We start from the raw sequence: 19,985 nt of genomic DNA, 5'->3' as shown, positions 1-19,985 counted from the left end.
GAACTGTCTGTAAATCATTTCAATTAAATTATAACTGAAGGGTAACATATTGGAATCTAACCCACCCTTATCGAGCCCGGATAGCTCAGTGGTAGAGCATTAGGCTTTTAACCTAAGGGTCCAGGGTTCGATACCCTGTCCGGGCGTAGACTATTTATTTGTTGCTTTGAACTGTCTGTAAATCATTTCAATTAAATTATAACTGAAGGGTAACATATTGGAATCTAACCCATCCTTATCGAGCCCGGATAGCTCAGTGGTAGAGCATTAGGCTTTTAACCTAAGGGTCCAGGGTTCGATACCCTGTCCGGGCGTAGACTATTTATTTGTTGCTTGGAACTGTCTGTAAATCATTTCAATTAAATTATAACTGAAGGGTAACATATTGGAATCTGACCCGTCAATATCGAGCCCGGGTAGCTCAGTGGTAGAGCATTAGGCTTTTAACCTAAGGGTCCAGGGTTCGATACCCTGTCCGGGCGTAGACTACTTATTTGTTGCTTGGAACTGTCTGTAAATCATTTCAATTAAATTATAACTGAAGGGTAACATATTGGAATCTGACCCATCAATATCGAGCCCGGGTAGCTCAGTGGTAGAGCATTAGGCTTTTAACCTAAGGGTCCAGCGTTCTATACCCTGTTCGGGCGTAGACTATTTATTTGTTGCTTGGAACTGTCTGTAAATCATTTCAATTAAATTATAACTGAAGGGTAACATATTGGAATCTAATCCTTCCTTATCGAGCCCGGATAGCTCAGTGGTAGAGCATTAGGCTTTTAACCTAAGGGTCCAGGGTTCGATACCCTGTCCGGGCGTAAACTATTTATTTGTTGCTTGGAACTGTCTGTAAATCATTTCAATTAAATTATAACTGAAGGGTAACATATTGGAATCTGACCTATTAATATCGACCACAGATAGCGCAGTGGTAGAGCTTTAGGGTTTTAACCTGAGGGTCCAGGGTTCGATACCCTGTCCGGGCGTAAACTATTTATTTGTTGCTTGGAACTGTCCGTAAATCATTTCAATTAAATTATAACTGAAGGGTAACATATTGGAATCTGACCCATCCTTATCGAGCCCGGATAGCTCAGTGGTAGAGCATTAGGCTTTTAACCTAAGGGTCCAGGGTTCGATACCCTGTCCGGGCGTAGACTATTTATTTGTTGCTTGGAACTGTCCGTAAATCATTTCAATTAAATTATAACTGAAGGGTAACATATTGGAATCTAACCCAGCCTTATCGAGCCCGGATAGCTCAGTGGTAGAGCATTAGGCTTTTAACCTAAGGGTCCAGGGTTCGATACCCTGTCCGGGCGTAGATTATCTATTTGTTGCTTGGAACTGTCTGTAAATCATTTCAATTAAATTATAACTGAAGGGTAACATATTGGAATCTGACCCATCAACATATAGCGCAGTAGTAGAGCATTAGGCTTTTAACCTAAGGGTCCGGGGTTCGATACCCTGTCCGGGCGTAAACTATTTATTTGTTGCTTGGAACTGTCTGTAAATCATTTCAATTAAATTATAACTGAAGGGTAACATATTGGAATCTAACCCATCCTTATCGAGCCCGGATAGCTCAGTGGTAGAGCATTAGGCTTTTAACCTAAGGGTCCAGGGTTCGATACCCTGTCCGGTCGTAGACTATTCATTTGTTGCTTGGAACTGTCCGTAAATCATTTCAATTAAATTATAACTGAAGGGTAACATATTGGAATCTAACCCATCCTTATCGAGCCCGTATATCTCAGTGGTAGAGCATTAGGATTTTAACCTAAGGGTCCAGGGTTCGATACCCTGTCTGGGCGTAGACTATTTATTTGTTGCTTGGAACTGTCCGTAAATCATTTCAATTAAATTATAACTGAAGGGTAACATATTGGAATCTAACCCATCCTTATCGAGCCCGTATATCTCAGTGGTAGAGCATTAGGCTTTTAATCTAAGGGTCCAGGGTTCGATACCCTGTCCGGGCGTAGACTATTTATTTGTTGCTTGGAACTGTCTGTAAATCATTTCAATTAAATTATAACTGAAGGGTAACATATTGGAATCTAACCCATCCTTATCGAGCCCGGAGAGCTCGGTGGCAGAGCATTCGGCTTTTAACGTAAGGGTCCAGTGTTCGGGCGTGCTTTTTTTTTTTCATCGCTTTGAACACTAAGTACTTAATTTCAATGAAAAATGTAATAATTGGAGATGAGAAATATTTGCAAATGTGTATTTATACATGGACTGCATATCTTAATTAAACGTTGCAATTACGAGTTTCATGTTTAATTAAGATGATTGACGCATCGGTGTTCGTGCATATACGTATATGAGTATGTTGTACGTATGTACTTATTTCGACATTAACAACATGTTTCATTCACACTTTATAATTTTTGCGAAAAAAAGGGTTTCTAATTTCTGGGCTTTGGTAAAATCATGTCTTACCGTATTTTGCACATATTATTGGTAGTGTCTAATCGTGGGGGTCGTGTTACACTGTTTTACTTTTAGCCGACGTATCGTTTCCGTGAATACGAGTTAAAGGTTAGCTTAGGTTATGTTAGGTTAGATGACGGGATACCTAATTGACGCGTGATCGAGGAATGTGACAAGGTTAAAGTGAGTCAGATGAGAGGGAATTTAAGTGACAAGAGACCAAGGACTGTGACAAGGTTGGAGTGAGTTGCATGAGAGGCTATGTAATTTGTACCTTTACAGCAGACAAGTATTGCATTTATGTTTAAGGGGACCTTTCCTGATCAATGCACTATTTCTTCTATGATGCTAGGAATTTGTATTCTTCGCGTCATATGTAGCAGGTGAGTGGTTCTTTGAAAATTAAAAAAAAAAAAACAAGTGTTTTCTATTCATTTTCAATGGTTTTTACATATTCTACACGTATTGCAAAGGAGTTCTGAATCAATTTTGTAGCAAATGTGAGGAGAACTTTACTAAGAAATTTGAGCCTGCTACAGTAATTTCAGATCTCGAAATAGCTATTCATGTTGCAGTGAAAAACATGTGGGAAAATGCTGAAATTTTCTGTGCAGATTTCAAACAAAATTCAGGGGTTAGGTCTGGCATGTGGATACAAAAACAAGGTTACACTATGTATTCGGACTGCTTTACTTACAGCCGGATGAAGTAGGACAGTGGCCGGCAGATGCTGCAATTATGACGTAAGAGCCAGTCAGGCCTCAAGAGCTTGGAAGAGCGAGCAGTCGAGTCGTATTACTGTTAACACGCACCAGCGCAGTGGCGTCAGTGCAGCAACGATACGACAGTTCTTGGAGATAAATTGATGGAATCACATTCCTGTATTTTGCTAGGGAATAACTACTCTGCGGTCATGATGGCAACATTCTTGGCAAATTCCCCGTCATTAAAAGAACGCATGTTCTTTGCAATGGCTAGTGAAATCCTATATCTTAAGCCTTAAGCGTACCATTGATTCACTGACAGTGTGTTCCCTAGCTTCACTTAACAATTTAGCTTTCAATTGCTGCACTAGTACTTGTCGGTATTCTCCCCCATATTTGTCATAATCATTTGTGTGGCATAGAGAATAATGGCGTTGTATATTGAATTTCTTTACATGCTGAAACAGCTTGCCACAAATCAAACACTTCGCCATTCCTCCATACTCCATAACACAGTTTGATCTCGACAAAGCATTTAACTTGGGCACGATAGTAACGCAAAGTGATGGTGTGTTTCAAAAGTTGAAATATACTTTGCATACTACTCACCAAGTTAGGGCCTATATAGTTCAATCTGTATATTGTGTAGGAAAAGTCTGTTAAAAACACTTGAACTGTTTTCAAGTTTCCGAGTAGACAAAGTGTTGCAGTACTGCTTAAATTATTTATTTCTATATTTGTATATTTATAGCAGTTTCGGAGCCTCATTTACATAATGCGAACGCTTCTGCAGCTGGCTGTATTATGAATTTCATATTATTATAAGTATATTAAATTTGATTACAAATCAAGATATTTTGTTACATTGATTTATCACGGATGTACAGTTTTGTTTTCGTACAAATTTATTGTAATTGTGCTGTTCCCATACTACCTCAGACGAATGGATCGCGCTCTGTCATTGCATAGGCGCCGTACCACCACTGTTCAGTTGAACCTTCTTTTTTTATGTTTAATATTGGTCGACCAGCAAACTTGCTATACAGACCACTGTTAAATTATGGAATATCACATGCAGAATATCATGCTGAGGTTGGCTCTAAAGGCTCCTCTAATTAATTTAAATTAATTAATTAAACATTTTTGTGAATTATGTGAACAAAAATATGATGATTTTTCTGTATTAAATTATGAAGAGTCGTCAGTATCACTAAGAAGGATGTCTTGAGGGAGTTTCCTTTTAAGTCTAGATGGCTGACAAGATCTTGCTCCAATGTTATATGTCACAGCTCCAGGAACACCAGGAAGTTTGTTGAAGAAAGATTTTGACATTGAATGGATGTACTGTTCTAGTGGAAGAATTCCCAATTCTTGATGCAGTTGTTGATTTCTTACAAACCAGGGGGCATTTGCTGCAGTACGCAGGAACTTGTTCTGGAGAACTTGTAGGAGATGCATGTGTGTCTTATTTGCTGTCCCCCACACTGGCGCTGCATAAGTTAAAAGAGGTCGTACAAGCGAGGTGTAGAGTAGCATTGAACAGTCCAATCCAATTTGCGAACGTCTATTAACCAAAGGGTATAATTTTCGAATTCTAGAAGAGGTTAGTGTGACAATGCGAGTTATATGGGCATTCCATGTGAGTTTCGTGTCTAATAATATTCCCAAATATTTGACAGCTTCTTGACTGGAGAGCCATGTAACTTGTTCATTTAGAAGAACCAAAGGAGGTGGATTATGAATAGGCCTTAAAGAGAAGATTTTAGCTTCTGTCTTGGTAATGTTGAGTAGTAATCTCCAGTCAGAGAACCATTTAGACAGCTCCTGTAAGGATGTCTGAAGAGTGCTGATTGCAGTATTTAGGTTACTATGAGAATAAAAGAGAACTGTATCTTCAGTTGAACCTTCTCTCCTCGCTGTGCTCAGTATGCAGAGATTGCCGAGCAAAGAGCGTGGCGGCTGCGTGGTATGACGTCACAGGGCACGGAACATGCCGGTCACTGAAGTAGGACATGCTTTTGTGCTTGATCTGATTCCCATACAACCTGAAACTGAGTCTGTAGTACATTTTCTTCTGATTTAGTTGACAATTATATTGATCATGATGATGATGATGATGATGATGATGTGGGCAGCACAGTCAGCGGACAAGGTCGAACAGGGAATGGGTGCGAATCTTTCCATTCGCATTTCAACTATTCTTTTCATTCTTCTCATCCCTCTATACATATTTTTGTGGACCAGTTAATTAGTCTCAAACCGAAATTTACATAAAGATCAATAGCATAAATACACCACATTTAGGCAAAAATTCACACACTAAGAAAAAACAAATTTACGTTCAAAGACAAATTTCTGATTACCAGGAAGTAAAAATTTATCGATTCAGATTCATAATAGTACATTACGCAACGAGCCTATAATGATAGTAATTAAGACGCGAGTATGTTTGTTTATGAAACGAGCGCAAGCGAGTTTCATAATTTTCATACGAGCGTCTTAATTACCATTATAGGCAAGTTTCATATGACTTTTTACGCTTGAACATATTTCTAACTTGAAATTATTCAGAAGTAGGGTAAACTAGGGTCTGTTGGACAGTCGGGCATGTTGGACACTCCGTACTTTAACGTGTTACCACGCCACTTGTGGGCACCACATTCTGCTAGAAGTCAATGACGGAAGTAGCCACGAGTGGGGCTACTTCCGTCATTGATTTCTAGCAGAATGTAGTAGTAGGTTTATTTTGCCTGGCAGAGTTAAGGCCAAGAAGCCTTCTCTTCCACTCAACCAGGTTTCAATAATATACATGAGATACAAATTTGATTACAAAACAACACAAAAGAAAATACTTTGGAAATTACATAAAATATAGTAGGAAATTACAACAGACAAGATCAGTTACATAATATAAAATTACAAATAGTCAAGATCAGTTACATAATATATAAAATAAAGTAGAAAATTCCACATAATCAAAATCAGTTACATAACATAAGGGGAATACACACACACACACACACACACACACACACACACACACACTTTATAAGACCTAAAATGCCCGTGACAAATTGGACAATTAATTTACTTGACATATTATTCAGTTAATATAGTAATTGGAGAATACATATGGGTGACAAGACATAAATGTTGATTAGCAAAGTCCTACTAAATGGCATACAAACACAAATGATTAAGTAATATATGAAGATAATAAAAAAAAGAAATGTGGTGCCCACAAGTGGCGTGGTAACACGTTAAAGTACAGAGTGTCCAACATGCCCCACTGTCCAACAGACCCTAGTTTACCCTATTCATTTTATTCGCATCTCACTGAAGAGCAGAAGTGACCTTGTGCAAGCTCGTAAAATTGTGAGATGTGCGCAGACGCGAAATTATTGATTTTTTCCGAAGAACAATAATGTCATTGACTTTAATAAAAATAATAATAATAATAATAATAATAATAATAATAATAATAATAATAATAATAATAATAACAATAATAATGATATTTCTTTATTTATACTGGCAGAGTTAAGGCCATAGGGCCTTCTCTTACACTCTACCAGGTCACAAAGTATTCAGGCAGTTAAAATTTAACAAAAAAGTTACAGAACAGAATACTAACATGTTACAAAGAGAAATAATAATAGCATAATAAAATCTACACTAAACAACATGAAAAGAATACCATAATAGAAAAAAAAAAAGAAAGTAAAATACATTGGAATATAGCAAAAGCAACTAATTTAGCACAAATGATTAATATGGGAAACGTAAGGAAGAATATAACAAAATAGAATATAATAAATTTTGATATAATTTAGAGAATAACATGAACTAATTTTGATATAACCTGGAAATTGATTTAGAATTTAAAAACGAGATGACAAATTGAATTTATTTGAATATTATTTACAATTAACGCTAATCATTATAGTAACAGAACATAACCTTCTGCGACAATATTGGATTTCCAGCCTCCGTGACGTTTTCTTCGTTGTCTTTCGATTGCATATCCGAGAATAATCGAAAACCTGAACTTTAATGAATAGGTGTACTTTAATGACATGCATTAAAGGACTGCTACCAGGTGTATAATTACTACATTTCGGCATGGTCGAGCATAAAAAAATGCATGTTATATCTTTGTCAAAGTACAGTACAGTATTAGTGTTGAAAAAGTGTTTGATAATCGGCACGCATAATAACTCAAGTGTTACTACAGTCTATACAAAAAATATCAGCTCATAGCTTCAGTCCAGTCTGTATCTTCTACTCCTCGGTCATCCAGTGCAGTTTACATGGTAAGTGATTAACCCGTAATTGTTGAGGTGGAGGCTGTGAGCACCCCAGCCATTGTAAGAAAAGAAGCCTGCGCCAGGTGGTTGTGCGGAGATATATTTTTTTCATTGCTTCCTGCTTCCCTAATTTTGAAGAAAACCTAGTTATAACAAATAAAAGTACTGGATTATATAAATTAAAAATTCAGTTTGATTATCTGAGTGCTACGATACAAGTTTCTAAGTTGGAGTAAGTGCAATCCCCACCTCACCAGTTACGTGACTAGAAAAATACCTCACCACTTACGCGTTAACCGTCCGATTTCTTTGCACTGCAGTTTACTGTTTTCCAGTGCAATTTACAATCGCCCCACGAACATTCCTTAATACTTTGCCGCAAAAAAAAAAAAAAGCTCTTCCTCTCTCTCAGTAAAATTGTAATACATTCTCACAAAGAACTATCACAATTTACCAACCTTTACCCTATCTTATATTCGGTAGATGCACGCAGGATGGATGTGCTAGATTTTTTTTTTCAATGTCCGCACCAGAAATTCAACAACAGGTTACAAAACAGTTCAAAACTGTATTACGATTAATATACGGGCTATTCCATCTCAAATCGACCGAAATATAGAGAAAATTGACCTTGCAATTTGTAAATACAATGAAACTTTCTCTGTCCGTTGACAACTGTGATACAGTGCTTTGTGCAAAGTATGAGGCGTCAGAACTTCATAGTGTTTAAATTAAAAATATTTAAATTTATCGTATTATCATAAAATTAGCAACTTTAAACTGTTGTGGCTCCGAAACCCTTTCACCCAATGATCAAAATCATGGTTTATTTTGATACTGAGAAATTAAAGTTTATATTGACATGTAAACAGTTTTTATTATTATTTATGGAAATGGAGAAATTTAGATTTTTCTTCATTAAGACGCCTTTGGCCACGAAAAAATATTTTAAAAAATATTGTTAGATTCCGCATTGAAAGTACAAATAAACACATATTTTTTACTGGTGTACCGTTGATAAGAAAGTATTGAAAATATCAAATAAAGAAAATTAATAGTACGCGCGTAAACTAACCAGCTGACTGTGAGACGGGAGCTAGCCGAGACAAGCAAGGCCAGGAGACAAACACGTGATGTTCCGTCTAGTAGCGCATAGCTGGGCTAGCTTTATCACAAGTTTTCATAAACACAGGAGTAAAATGTCACCCAACGCTCCCTTATCTTCAGCTCTCGGCCAGTGCGTGCGGTACTGCGCCGTTCAAGTCTAGGAGTGTGAAAATAATTTATTTAATATCCTTGAAACTTATTGCCGAGCCACTAAGCAAACAATGCCGAAGTCCTTCTTAATAATGCAAGGTTTTTCTCATTTTTTTTTTTTTTTACATTTTTACAAATTGGCAAAAAGCCTAAAAGTAAGTAAAATCAGATTATCTGTCTCTCTGTATAAAATAAAAATAAGGATTACTTCTTAACATAACCTACTAAATGTCAGCTTCAAAATGAGCTCCCTTTCAATGTTCTACAGTAAATGATTCCAGAGTTCTGAGCGCTGAAAGAGGCATTTGTTTTATAAAATACGCTAAATTTGTCGCACAATAGTACGAAAACCGTTTGACTTTCGATAGTTTATTTTTGAAAATGCACTGTCCTCAGCACCTTGTATAAATAGGGAAAAAATTAGAGTATTAAAAAATTGTGAGGTTTTTTACTGATCGATTTCATATGGAATAGCCCATACGCACGTCGCCTAGTTTTTTGTCTATAACTAAACATGGGCGTTATACAGTTTGCGATTCTGAAGGTGAAAAAGGATGTAGGCACAAACTGAACGGATATGAGGATGATGAAAGTGTACAACAAGCTCTGTAGTATTTGTTCGGATCAATGTGTGGAAGATAAATATAATGAGGTAACTGTTTTTTGCCTGATGTAACCAACAGCAGAGTTAAATAAATTAATTTCATCAGTACATCAATGGGTCGATTTCTAAAACACGAACGGAATCGTGGTTCCAAACCTCGGCTTTTAAACCGCGATCGACGTCTGAATCCTTATGGGATTTCTAAAACGAAGTCGAGACGCAGCTTGAGAAGAAACCGAGGTTCGTGGGTTTTATATATGGCAACGCAGCTAAGAATCGATTTTTATTTCTGTACACAGTCGATATTAGAAACAAATGAACATCGGGATTAATATTTTTATTGAATTTAAGTAAGTCATGTTCCTTTGTTCTCAGCTAAGATTAAATTTGTTGTATTTACTGAATATACGTGCGTTTAAAATACTAGCATTAATTAGTATTTTATAGGGAACGGATTTTTAGGTACCAGAATGATATTACCCAAATAATTAGCACAAGCCGAGCGTTTATGTTGTAGTTTACCGTTTGTTCATAACTACTACCAACATTAACTAACTGAAAACACGGTTCTAAGGAATTAATAACCTAAATATTAACTGGATTAAAGTTTCAATTGAAACTAAAATGTAGTATAGTTCTGTTTTCACATATAATAGTTAGTACTACGTGGAAAGCCCCAGTAGCATAAAACTTAAAATAAGAAGACAAAATCCGTTAGTTACATATTATTGTAGGCCCACAAATTTTCGAGTATTAAATGAAATGTCCAAAATTACTGTAAAGACTAAGAATTAGGATATATCATCCTATAGGTATAAAGGTATAATTAATATAAAATATTATATCTTACTTGCTTGAAAGCAACAAGAAGATATAAAAAAATTGTCAACCTGCCGCCTCTTGCATTTAGTTGCAGATTATTATTTAGCATTCTTGCTAAATTTCGCGTTGATTTCTTCGAAAATCGAAATATTCGCCAGAAATTATCGTCGTTATATAGTTACAAAGGATTATTCCTTTCTCTCATCACTCAAATCCGGAGATTTAATATTCGTAGACGCAAATTTCCCTTTGATAACCATCCATCTGATCTACTGCCTCCATCTTCTATAAATGAGGCAGTAGTTGTAAACCTGCCCTAGCCGTGGTCTCTGCTTCAGACCAGGGTTCCGAGCCGTGGCTCAGAAAATGAAAAAGACCTCGTTTTATAAATCCAATCGCGGTTTAAAGCCATGGTCGTGGTCTAGACCTCGTTTTAGAAATCGGCCCAATGAGTCTGAAAACTTACTAGGAAAAGTCACTTGTGTACCCAAGTAAACCTGCGTTGCCTTATCTTCTTTGTTCATTAAACCGTTCATTAGCCGTTCTCTTGTACCTTGCTGTGTTATTTTTAAGCACATATGTTAGAATGTTAGACATACGGATGGCAGCAAGACGACAGGTCTTCACTTCGATATCATAAAATATAACCTTCACAGCGGACAAACAAATATCCATTTCCGAGAGGGATTCGACCCCAAAACTAAAGCTGCACACCTTAAAGGTCGTTCACAATAAAAATAAGCGCAAACGTTAGATGAAGATCAAAGCTTGCGGTCAGGTTATTTGACGTTACCATCCACAATGATTTTCGTAAACCTTAACATTAGAAGTGGACGAAAACGTGAACGCAGTGGCTTACAAACTCCAAGCTTTTCCTTTAGTTGTCGATCATAAGCGCCAATTTGTGGAAGAAAGGGTTGCATAAGCGCCAATGACTGTATTACAAAAGCGCCAATGGTCGTTTATAAACGCCAACATCAGTATACTGATTCGACCCCAAAACCAAAGCTGCACACCTTAAAGGTCGTTCACAATAAAAATAAGCGCAAACGTTTGGTGAGGATCAAAGCTGAGCCGTGCTTACTACCACGGCCGTTTACCTAGTACGTCACTTCATCCGTCAGAGCGCTCTCAGACGTCACGGAATAGATAGCGCTATCAATCCCTTCATTTGTTCTTTCCAAATAACCCTATTGGCCGGGTCATTACGTCTCACGAGGATAGAGGGGGAGAGAGTTTACCTCTTTTAACGGAGATACACGGAACGTCACTTGGGTTCCGGTACGCGGCAGATACACTTAACAAGACTTAGGCTCTCGTACGCGGGAGATATTCGGAAACAATTGGCTCAGATTCAAGCTCTCGTACGCGTCAGAAACATTTACTAAGACTCAGCATTTTAGTACGCGGCAGATATAGACAACGTGACTCGAGCTTTGTACGTGCTGGAGATAGATCAGTGGAGTAGTTAAATTGCGTCGTGTGTGTTTGGGATTTTAGTGGATCGTAGTTTGAAATATCGCTTGCTAGTGATACGTCTTGGGGGCAAGTTTCAGTATTTGCATCGAGTAACATATTTGTGAGATATATCTGTTTGAGGTAAATTGTATTGGGAATTATGTAAGGAGATATGATTTGAAATGTGAGTTCATGTTCCGAGACGGTTAGAGTGATAAGGCAGTGATTACGATCTCACATATGGTTTAGTGTTTTCCCTGCTCCATTTTGATTGGTGCTTTCCTTCGCCGCTATTTTCTTATCATGTGCGTCGAGTTTAGTTGCTATTTAAATGATCCTTGAAATTGGAATCATCGTCCGTTACTTATTACGTGCATCTCTCTCCATCCCTCTCTCTCTCCGTTGGGTATTCATTTTGTAAAGTGCAGAGATTTGTGTTAGTGCTATTTGCACAGTTTATCTGAGCAATATGTGCAATGGGTAATGTATAGTGATCTGTCATGTAATGCCTTATGCTGGGTAGAGATTATCTCTTATTGAGTGTACATGTATTTTTAGTTTGGTTAGTCAGACTGAGTGGTATCTATGGTCGAATGGATCATGTATTAAATTAATGTGCTGGCTGGGTGTTGTGTTCAGATTCATACTCAGATAGTTTATATATATATATATATATATATATATATATATATATTTAAAGAGTGGTTCATGAACACATGGTTAATAAGTTAGTCACTGATGGTCGAGAGACGGCCATATTAGATGGTTTAATTACTTATAAATGTATTGGCCTCAGCCTTGTGATACTTACATGATTTACATATCCTGGGGATATCATTTCAGATTAGTTAGTCCTATTTTCACTCATCTATTTAATGTTTATTGTTATTTCATTTTTCATTTACGTACATTGTTACTTATTATTGTTAATTATATTTGTTTTACAAATTCACACTATTCATTTTAAAAGTCTTCCACTGCGCACACCCAATCCTTTCAATGTGCCGTCCACCTGGCGAAAGCAGCCAATATAAAAAAGATAAAGAGGAGGAGTGGATGATCGTACCACCTCCCCCCTCAAAGCTTGCGGTCAGGTTATTTGACGTTACCATCCACAATGATTTTCGTAAACCTTAACATTAGAAGTGGACGAAAACGTGAACGCAGTAGCTTACAAGCTCCTAGCTTTTCCTTTAGTTGTCGATCATAAGCGCCAATTTGTGTAAGAAAAGGTTGCATAAGCGCCAATGACTGTATTACAAAAGCGCCAATTGTCGTTTATAAACGCCAACATCAGTATACTGATGCGACCCCAAAACTAAAGCTGCACACCTTAAAGATCGTTCACAATAAAAATAAGCCCAAACGTTAGATGAAGATCAAAGCTTGCGGTCAGGTTATTTGACGTTACCATCCACAATGATTTTCGTAAACCTTAACATTAGAAGTGGACGAAAACGTGAACGCAGTGGCTTACAAACTCCAAGCTTTTCCTTTAGTTGTCGATCATAAGCGCCATTTTGTGGAAGAAAAGGTTGCATAAGCGCCAATGACTGTATTACAAAAGCGCCGATGATCGTTTATAAACGCCAACATCAGTATTCTGAAAGTACCACAATGAAACACGTGGAAAATACATAGATATGTGAATTTGGTCAGACAATGGTACATTATGCTCGTATGAAAATTATGAAACTCGCTTGCGCTCGTTTCATAAACATACTCGCGTCTTAATTACTACCATTATAGTCAAATTTCATACGACTTTTTATGCTCGACCATATTTCTAACTTGAAATTATTCATAAGTATTCATGTTATTCTTATCTGACTGAGGAGCGGAACTGACCTTGTGCAATACCTCGTAAATTGTGAGATGTGCGCAGACGCGAAAGTATTGATTTTTTCCGAGAAACAAATATCGACATTGATCTTGATATAATCTAGAGAGTAAAATAAACATTAATCTTGATATAACCTTGAAGTTGAATTAGACATTGAAAAACGAGATGAAAAATTGAATTTATTTGAATATTATTTACAATTAACGCTAATTATTGTAGTAGCAGAACTGACTTTATTTCATATATAGGTCATTTATTGACTTATTGTTGTCTTTCGATTGCATATCCGAGAATAATCGATACTTGCGCTTTCATATTGCTACAATGGTATTTTCTGATTGGTGGAACACCTGAACTTTAATGAATAGGTGTACTTTAATGAGGTCCATTAAAGGGCTGCTACCAGGTGTATAATTACTACATTTCGGCATGGTCGAGCATAAATTTTTATTAATCTTCTGTGTAATAAAATTAATGGATTAAGTACAGATTATGCTACTCCACCTCAATTTATTATTGTATTAATGATTGTACTAAAGCTAAAAATATTATTTTCAATGCCTCCTTAGTGATAAAATTTCGAAGTACATACTAGGTTCAAAAAGTTCCCGGAATTTGCTAGTATCATAGAAACAACGTACCTTAAACACTATTCTACAGCATTCCCTTCAAAATAGTTGCCTTCCGCGACAACACACTTTTGCCAACGCTTGTAGAGTTCCTGGAAGTAGGCCTGGAAGCCATTTTGTGAAACCCGTCTTAGTGCTCTCGTCGCGTTTGCGATAACCTCTTCAGCATTGAATCTCCGTCCTTTCAGATGACTTTTCAGACGGGGAAACAGAAAGTAGTCAGGTGGTGAGAGATCAGGAGAGTATGGTGGGTGATCCAAAGCAGTTATGTTGTGCCTGCAAGATATTTCTTTACAATAATTGCGCGATGAGCAGGTGCATTGTCATGCATAAGGAACCAGTTGTTTTCTACCCACTTTTCTGGACGTTTCCTTCTCACTACGTCCCGGAGGCGACGGAGGATTTCTACGTACAATTCTCTCGTTACAGTACGACCTTCTGGAATGAACTCATGGTGGATGAGATCCTGAGAGTCGAAGAAAACTTCCAACATAACTTTGCCTTTGGAAGTGTACCTAGGAAATTTTTGCTTCCGAGGAGCTGTTTTCGATTTCCACTCAGATGACTGTCGTTTAGGGACTGAGTCGTACAAGTAGCACCAAGTTTCATCACCAGCAATAATTTTGTTTAAGAAATCACCATCTTCATCAGCCATACTGATCATGCCCCAGCAAGAGTCATTCTTGTTTCTTTCTGTTCTGCCGACAACATTTTCGGAACTAACTTCTGAGACACGCAATGCATGTTGAGATGCTTGTGAAGAACATTGTGTACACTTCCGACTGATATTCCGACCTCTGCTGCTATCTCTTTTATGGTTTTACGTCGGTCGTCCCTCACAACATTACGCACACGCTGAGCGATTGCTTCATTTGTTGCAGTTTTTGGTCGGCCGCTGCGTACGTCATCTTTGATGCTATCGCGGCCACCAGAAAAGCGTTTATGCCAGGCATACACTTGAGTTTTTTTTCATTGCTGCTTCGCCATATGCATCTTCCAACAATCTTAATGTCTCTGCAGGAGTTTTGTATAACAAAACACAGAACGTGATGTTTGTACGTTGCTCTGTGGACATAATTACAAAATGCGAAGAACAAACAAAACACTATGATAAACAATTGCCTACAACTCAAAACCAACAATCGCCATCATCAACAAACTTTAAGGAAATGACATCATGAATGTTACCAACAAAACAAATGTATAATATCCCTTGTTATATATTAATACGAAAAATGGTAGTAAAATTCCGGGACCTTTTTGAACCCAGTAGTATTTTCCTGATTGCTTTTTTAACAATTGAAGGGTTGATAGGAAAAACAACCTATGTCAAAAAAAAAAACACTTTTTTCAGGGGAGCGAAAAAACATTATAGGGGAAAGGACTCTAAGAGTACGCACATAAATTAATTTGCTTGCCAGCATTAAAGTTGAGTGATAAAGTAAAAAATTGTTATGTCATTGAAGTTATTGAACATTGTTTATTTAAACATACAACACAAATCAGTTACACAAGAAATTATAGATGAGTATTGGCTCTTTAATCAAAATCTGGGCATTGCGCACTCTTGTAGGAACAAGCATCTAAGAGTGCGCATACAGTCCTTCAAGAGTGCGCGCTAACATAAGTCACAAATAAATACACCAGTTCCCTCATAGCACGAGCAGGCTTCATGCCACCATTCTTTTCAGTTTTCACATTGCACCCAGTCTTTTGTCAACGGTTCCTGATATTTCTTACCACAACCTGGACACAAAATATTGTAATTTTCTTTGGATGTTATGGGAGTTTCTGGGTCAATCCTCAGTCGCTTTTTCTCCTTCGACCGAATGGACTTTTGATCAGTTCCTTCGGTTTGTTTCCTCCCTGATGTCTCCAGAGCATTCTTGTATGGAGATGAAGTCATTATTTCTGATTTCTTCTCCGTCCTCTTCCTTTTTGATTGGAGGTTTGCTGAAGGTAGACGAAGCAGAGTGGACGGTGAGCAAACTTGTCCATTCAAATTATTTTCTCCGTCAGGACGAGAGATAAAACTTGTTTGAAATGTATCTTGACGGACTTGTTGAGATTCCTCTACATCAGGATTTAACTAAATTTTCTGTTGAGGCTTCCTCTCTTCAGTTTCTTGATTGGGTTCTGGTCTAGATGTCACGGCAGACAATAGGAAATCATCCTCTGTGAATATTTCTGGGTTAAAAGGGAAGATTCCTGTGGCACGGAATGAATTCTTCGCCTTTTCCACAGTAGCTACCCTTTCATGCTCTACAGAACAGAGAATACACTTCCCTGTGAGTTATCACACGTCCTGGATTGCTAACCATAAATTTATCACATTCTGTAGAATAGGCAGATTTAAGGGGACCAAAGAAGCCTTTATCAAGGGGCTGGATCATGTGGCTCGCATTTGGGGCAGAGTAAGAAGTGTGACGTAGTGTTCTCTGCAGTATAATATTGCTTCCAAGCTGCAATGCGAAGTGTGGTTATCCAGGATTAGAAGACCTGGATCAACCTTGGTTGGCTTTACAAATTTTGTGAAATGTTGCAGTCATTCCACGAAAAGCTCCGTGTTCATGAATCCAGAATCCGAAATTAGGTGCAAGGTGCCTTGAGGAGCATCTCTGTACAATTCAGGATTGAGTCTCTTCCTCGGAAAAATAATAGCTGAAGGAATGTAGATGCCTGTTGGAGACAGACAATACACAATTGAAACTATCTGTCCTCTCTCAGCTGTTGCAACTTTCCCTACACGACGTTTCCTAAAATGAAGAATCACACGATGTTTATTCTACAAAATTGTAAATATACTAAAGCATACCTACTTAGTAGGACATTTTATATAAAAATTAACCTTTATAAACATCAACTAGAAACGCTAACATTTGTAGAATAAGTTTAAACTGCTTTATTTTATCCGACAATGCTAGAAATGTTAGTGTCCTCCAAGAGTATGCACGCAATCTTGAGGGATCCAGCTGTGCGCCCTTTTTGAGGCCTGGTTGTACTGACAAAAAATTACAATAGATGGAAGTAGCATGCAATAACTGATTTCCGCTTTGTGCGAACTTACAGGTTATGGAAGAACGTTTTCCATGCGCACATTGTAAAACCTATTTCAAAACTATTTCCTGAGAAAGAAACTAATTTCAAAATACACAAAATTACAAGGTTTGTATAAAAAATTGCAACTTACCAATAACTAATATAATCCTCAGCAATAAAAAGTGACTTCTATATCGGAACATCGCTTATGAAGGTACCTTCTTACAAGTTATACTTCAGCTCGTTGCAATGCAGCCAACATAGAAAATTAAAGCTGCGTACTCTTGTAGGACTGCGCGCTCTTTGGGTAACTACCCCTATCTCGTTATGTAAAGGGATAGGAAACTTAAAGTATAGGTATAAATACCCCAATGCTTTATAAATATATTGCTTGTATTTTAAGCATACACAGACGCCACATGATTTTAGCTTTCCATTAGTACCAATATCTCATTTTCGGCTAAAACTGACATGGATTGTTTTTCCTATCAACCCTTCAATTATATCTCGGAGAGGCAACATTCTCACCACATATTATATGAAAAGCATATACTTTGGAACTACCAAGAACAATCTAATGGCCTAAACGTTTCCAGCGAATTCAACTCTCTATTCTAAAGCTGTCACCCTAAGACAAACTGTTAGCCACCGGAGTAGCTCCGCCGGCTGAGGCGCTTGCCTGCCGATCCTGAGTTGAGCTTGGGCGTGGGTTCGATTCTCAACAGGGCTGATTACCTGATTTTGTTTCTACTGAGTTTTCCCGAACCGTTTGGCGAGTGTCAGGTAATGTAAGGCGAGTCCTCTCGCAAAATATCATCTCACTATCACCAATTTCACCGACGCTAAATAACCGAGTAGTTGATACAGCGTCGTTAAATAACCAAGTAAAAACGCACAATATTATACTATTTTTACGTAACATTCAAGCTGAGGCGATCTTGAAAATACGTTGTTCGTAATATAAACAAATATAATAAATGAAGAGTGATGTGAACCTAAAACACAAGGATAAAATATCAGAGTCGGAATACAGATCTGATGAAGTACACCAGCCGTGGCGAAAATGTAGTTGTGCGCCGAGTCATTGTGTAACCTGCAACGTGCATAGTACCTATGGAGGGAGGAGGACACCCGAAGGGGGGAAGTGAAGCAACTGTCTGACTTATTAACGGATTTTCATTTTCCTTACGCCAAGCACTTAAATATAATTTTATACAGTACAAGGCTACAAACTAATGTTTAGTACGTGTAACGAAGAAAGAAATGAACAATAAATGAACAATATCACAACCTAAAATTAACTGTCTTCAGAATGTCTCTGCGACAAAGTTTCAAAATCAGGAATTATGTCACTTACTGCCAGTCGTAGTTGATCACGAAGGTATTTGTCTGTCAGTCGTGACCTAAATTTAGTTTTTACTATTTTCATTGTTGAAAATAATTTTTCACAAACGTAAGTTGTAGCGAACATGGTTTCAACAGAGCAAGCGGAAGAACGAAGCTTCGGATATTTATTTTTTGGCAAAGATTTGGAAGTTCAACATTTGTCAAGTCCTTACATCTAGTTTTCATTTGACATCACATAGTAAATCAGTGAGTTCAAATTGAAGAGCTAACCGCATTATTCGTACATCTGCTGAAAAAGGGTCGACGCACAGAGATGATAATGATGATGATGACATTATTATTATTATTATTATTATTATTATTATTATTATTATTATTATTATTATTATTAACACCTAACTTTTAATGTTTCATCAGTAACATGTAGTATAATGCTGTTTTATGTTATACAATCGTTTTCCTCGTAATACTTGTGAACAAATCTTACATTTAATATTCTCAACATATTGACAGCAAAAAAATGCGTCCTCCCATCCTAATTGAAACTTTCGTTTTTGTAGAGGTACATGGTTTCGAGAGAGACTAACAGCATTATTCGTACATCTGCTGAAAAAGGGTCGACGTACAGAGATGATGATGATGATGATGATGATATTATTATTATTATTATTATTATTATTATTATTATTATTATTAACACCTAACTTTTAATGTTTCATCAGTAACATGTAGTATAATGCTGTTTTAAGTTATACAATCGTTTTCGTCGTAATACTTGTGAACAAATCTTACATTTAATATTCTCATCATATTGACAGCAAAAAAATGCGTCCTCCCATCCTAATTGAAACTTTCGTTTTTGTAGAGGTACATAGTTTCGAGAGAGACTAACAGCATTATTCGTACATCTGCTGAAAAAGGGTCGACGTACAGAGATGATGATGATGATGATGATGATATTATTATTATTATTATTATTATTATTATTATTATTATTATTATTATTATTATTAACACCTAACTTTTAATGTTTCATCAGTAACATGTAGTATAATGCTGTTTTAAGTTATACAATCGTTTTCGTCGTAATACTTGTGAACAAATCTTACATTTAATATTATCATCATATTGACAGCAAAAAAATGCGTCCTCCCATCCTAATTGAAACTTTCGTTTTTGTAGAGGTACATGGTTTCGAGAGAGACTAACAGCATTATTCGTACATCTGCTGAAAAAGGGTCGACGTACAGAGATGATGATGATGATGATATTATTATTATTATTATTATTATTATTATTATTATTATTATTATTATTATTAACACCTAACTTTTAATGTTTCATCAGTAACATGTAGTATAATGCTGTTTTATGTTATACAATCGTTTTCCTCGTAATACTTGTGAACAAATCTTACATTTAATATTCTCATCATATTGACAGCAAAAAAATGCGTCCTCCCATCCTAATTGAAACTTTCGTTTTTGTAGAGGTACATGGTTTCGAGAGAGACATATGCCACTCGCAGGTCAGAGA

General features: G+C 37.0%; 10 non-coding genes across 10 annotated transcripts; all 10 read left to right on the top strand.

The window, feature by feature from the left end:
* The first annotated feature begins 74 nt into the window (after nucleotides 1-74).
* Nucleotides 75-146, top strand: TRNAK-UUU (transfer RNA lysine (anticodon UUU)). Its single transcript has one exon. It is a non-coding gene; the product is annotated as a tRNA-Lys (tRNA).
* A 96-nt stretch (nucleotides 147-242) lies between these two features.
* Nucleotides 243-314, top strand: TRNAK-UUU (transfer RNA lysine (anticodon UUU)). The gene has a single exon. It is a non-coding gene; the product is annotated as a tRNA-Lys (tRNA).
* Nucleotides 315-410: 96 nt separating this feature from the next.
* Nucleotides 411-482, top strand: TRNAK-UUU (transfer RNA lysine (anticodon UUU)). Its single transcript has one exon. It is a non-coding gene; the product is annotated as a tRNA-Lys (tRNA).
* Nucleotides 483-578: 96 nt separating this feature from the next.
* On the top strand, nucleotides 579-650 carry TRNAK-UUU (transfer RNA lysine (anticodon UUU)). The gene has a single exon. It is a non-coding gene; the product is annotated as a tRNA-Lys (tRNA).
* A 96-nt stretch (nucleotides 651-746) lies between these two features.
* Nucleotides 747-818, top strand: TRNAK-UUU (transfer RNA lysine (anticodon UUU)). The gene has a single exon. It is a non-coding gene; the product is annotated as a tRNA-Lys (tRNA).
* A 264-nt stretch (nucleotides 819-1,082) lies between these two features.
* On the top strand, nucleotides 1,083-1,154 carry TRNAK-UUU (transfer RNA lysine (anticodon UUU)). The gene has a single exon. It is a non-coding gene; the product is annotated as a tRNA-Lys (tRNA).
* A 96-nt stretch (nucleotides 1,155-1,250) lies between these two features.
* TRNAK-UUU (transfer RNA lysine (anticodon UUU)) lies at nucleotides 1,251-1,322 on the top strand. The gene has a single exon. It is a non-coding gene; the product is annotated as a tRNA-Lys (tRNA).
* A 255-nt stretch (nucleotides 1,323-1,577) lies between these two features.
* Nucleotides 1,578-1,649, top strand: TRNAK-UUU (transfer RNA lysine (anticodon UUU)). The gene has a single exon. It is a non-coding gene; the product is annotated as a tRNA-Lys (tRNA).
* A 96-nt stretch (nucleotides 1,650-1,745) lies between these two features.
* TRNAK-UUU (transfer RNA lysine (anticodon UUU)) lies at nucleotides 1,746-1,817 on the top strand. The gene has a single exon. It is a non-coding gene; the product is annotated as a tRNA-Lys (tRNA).
* A 96-nt stretch (nucleotides 1,818-1,913) lies between these two features.
* TRNAK-UUU (transfer RNA lysine (anticodon UUU)) lies at nucleotides 1,914-1,985 on the top strand. Its single transcript has one exon. It is a non-coding gene; the product is annotated as a tRNA-Lys (tRNA).
* Nucleotides 1,986-19,985: the final 18,000 nt, after the last annotated feature.

This window comes from Periplaneta americana, chromosome 14, assembly GCF_040183065.1.
Source record: "Periplaneta americana isolate PAMFEO1 chromosome 14, P.americana_PAMFEO1_priV1, whole genome shotgun sequence".
Classification (NCBI taxonomy): Eukaryota; Metazoa; Arthropoda; class Insecta; order Blattodea; family Blattidae; genus Periplaneta; species Periplaneta americana.
This window is presented reverse-complemented; position numbering and strand designations above follow the sequence as displayed.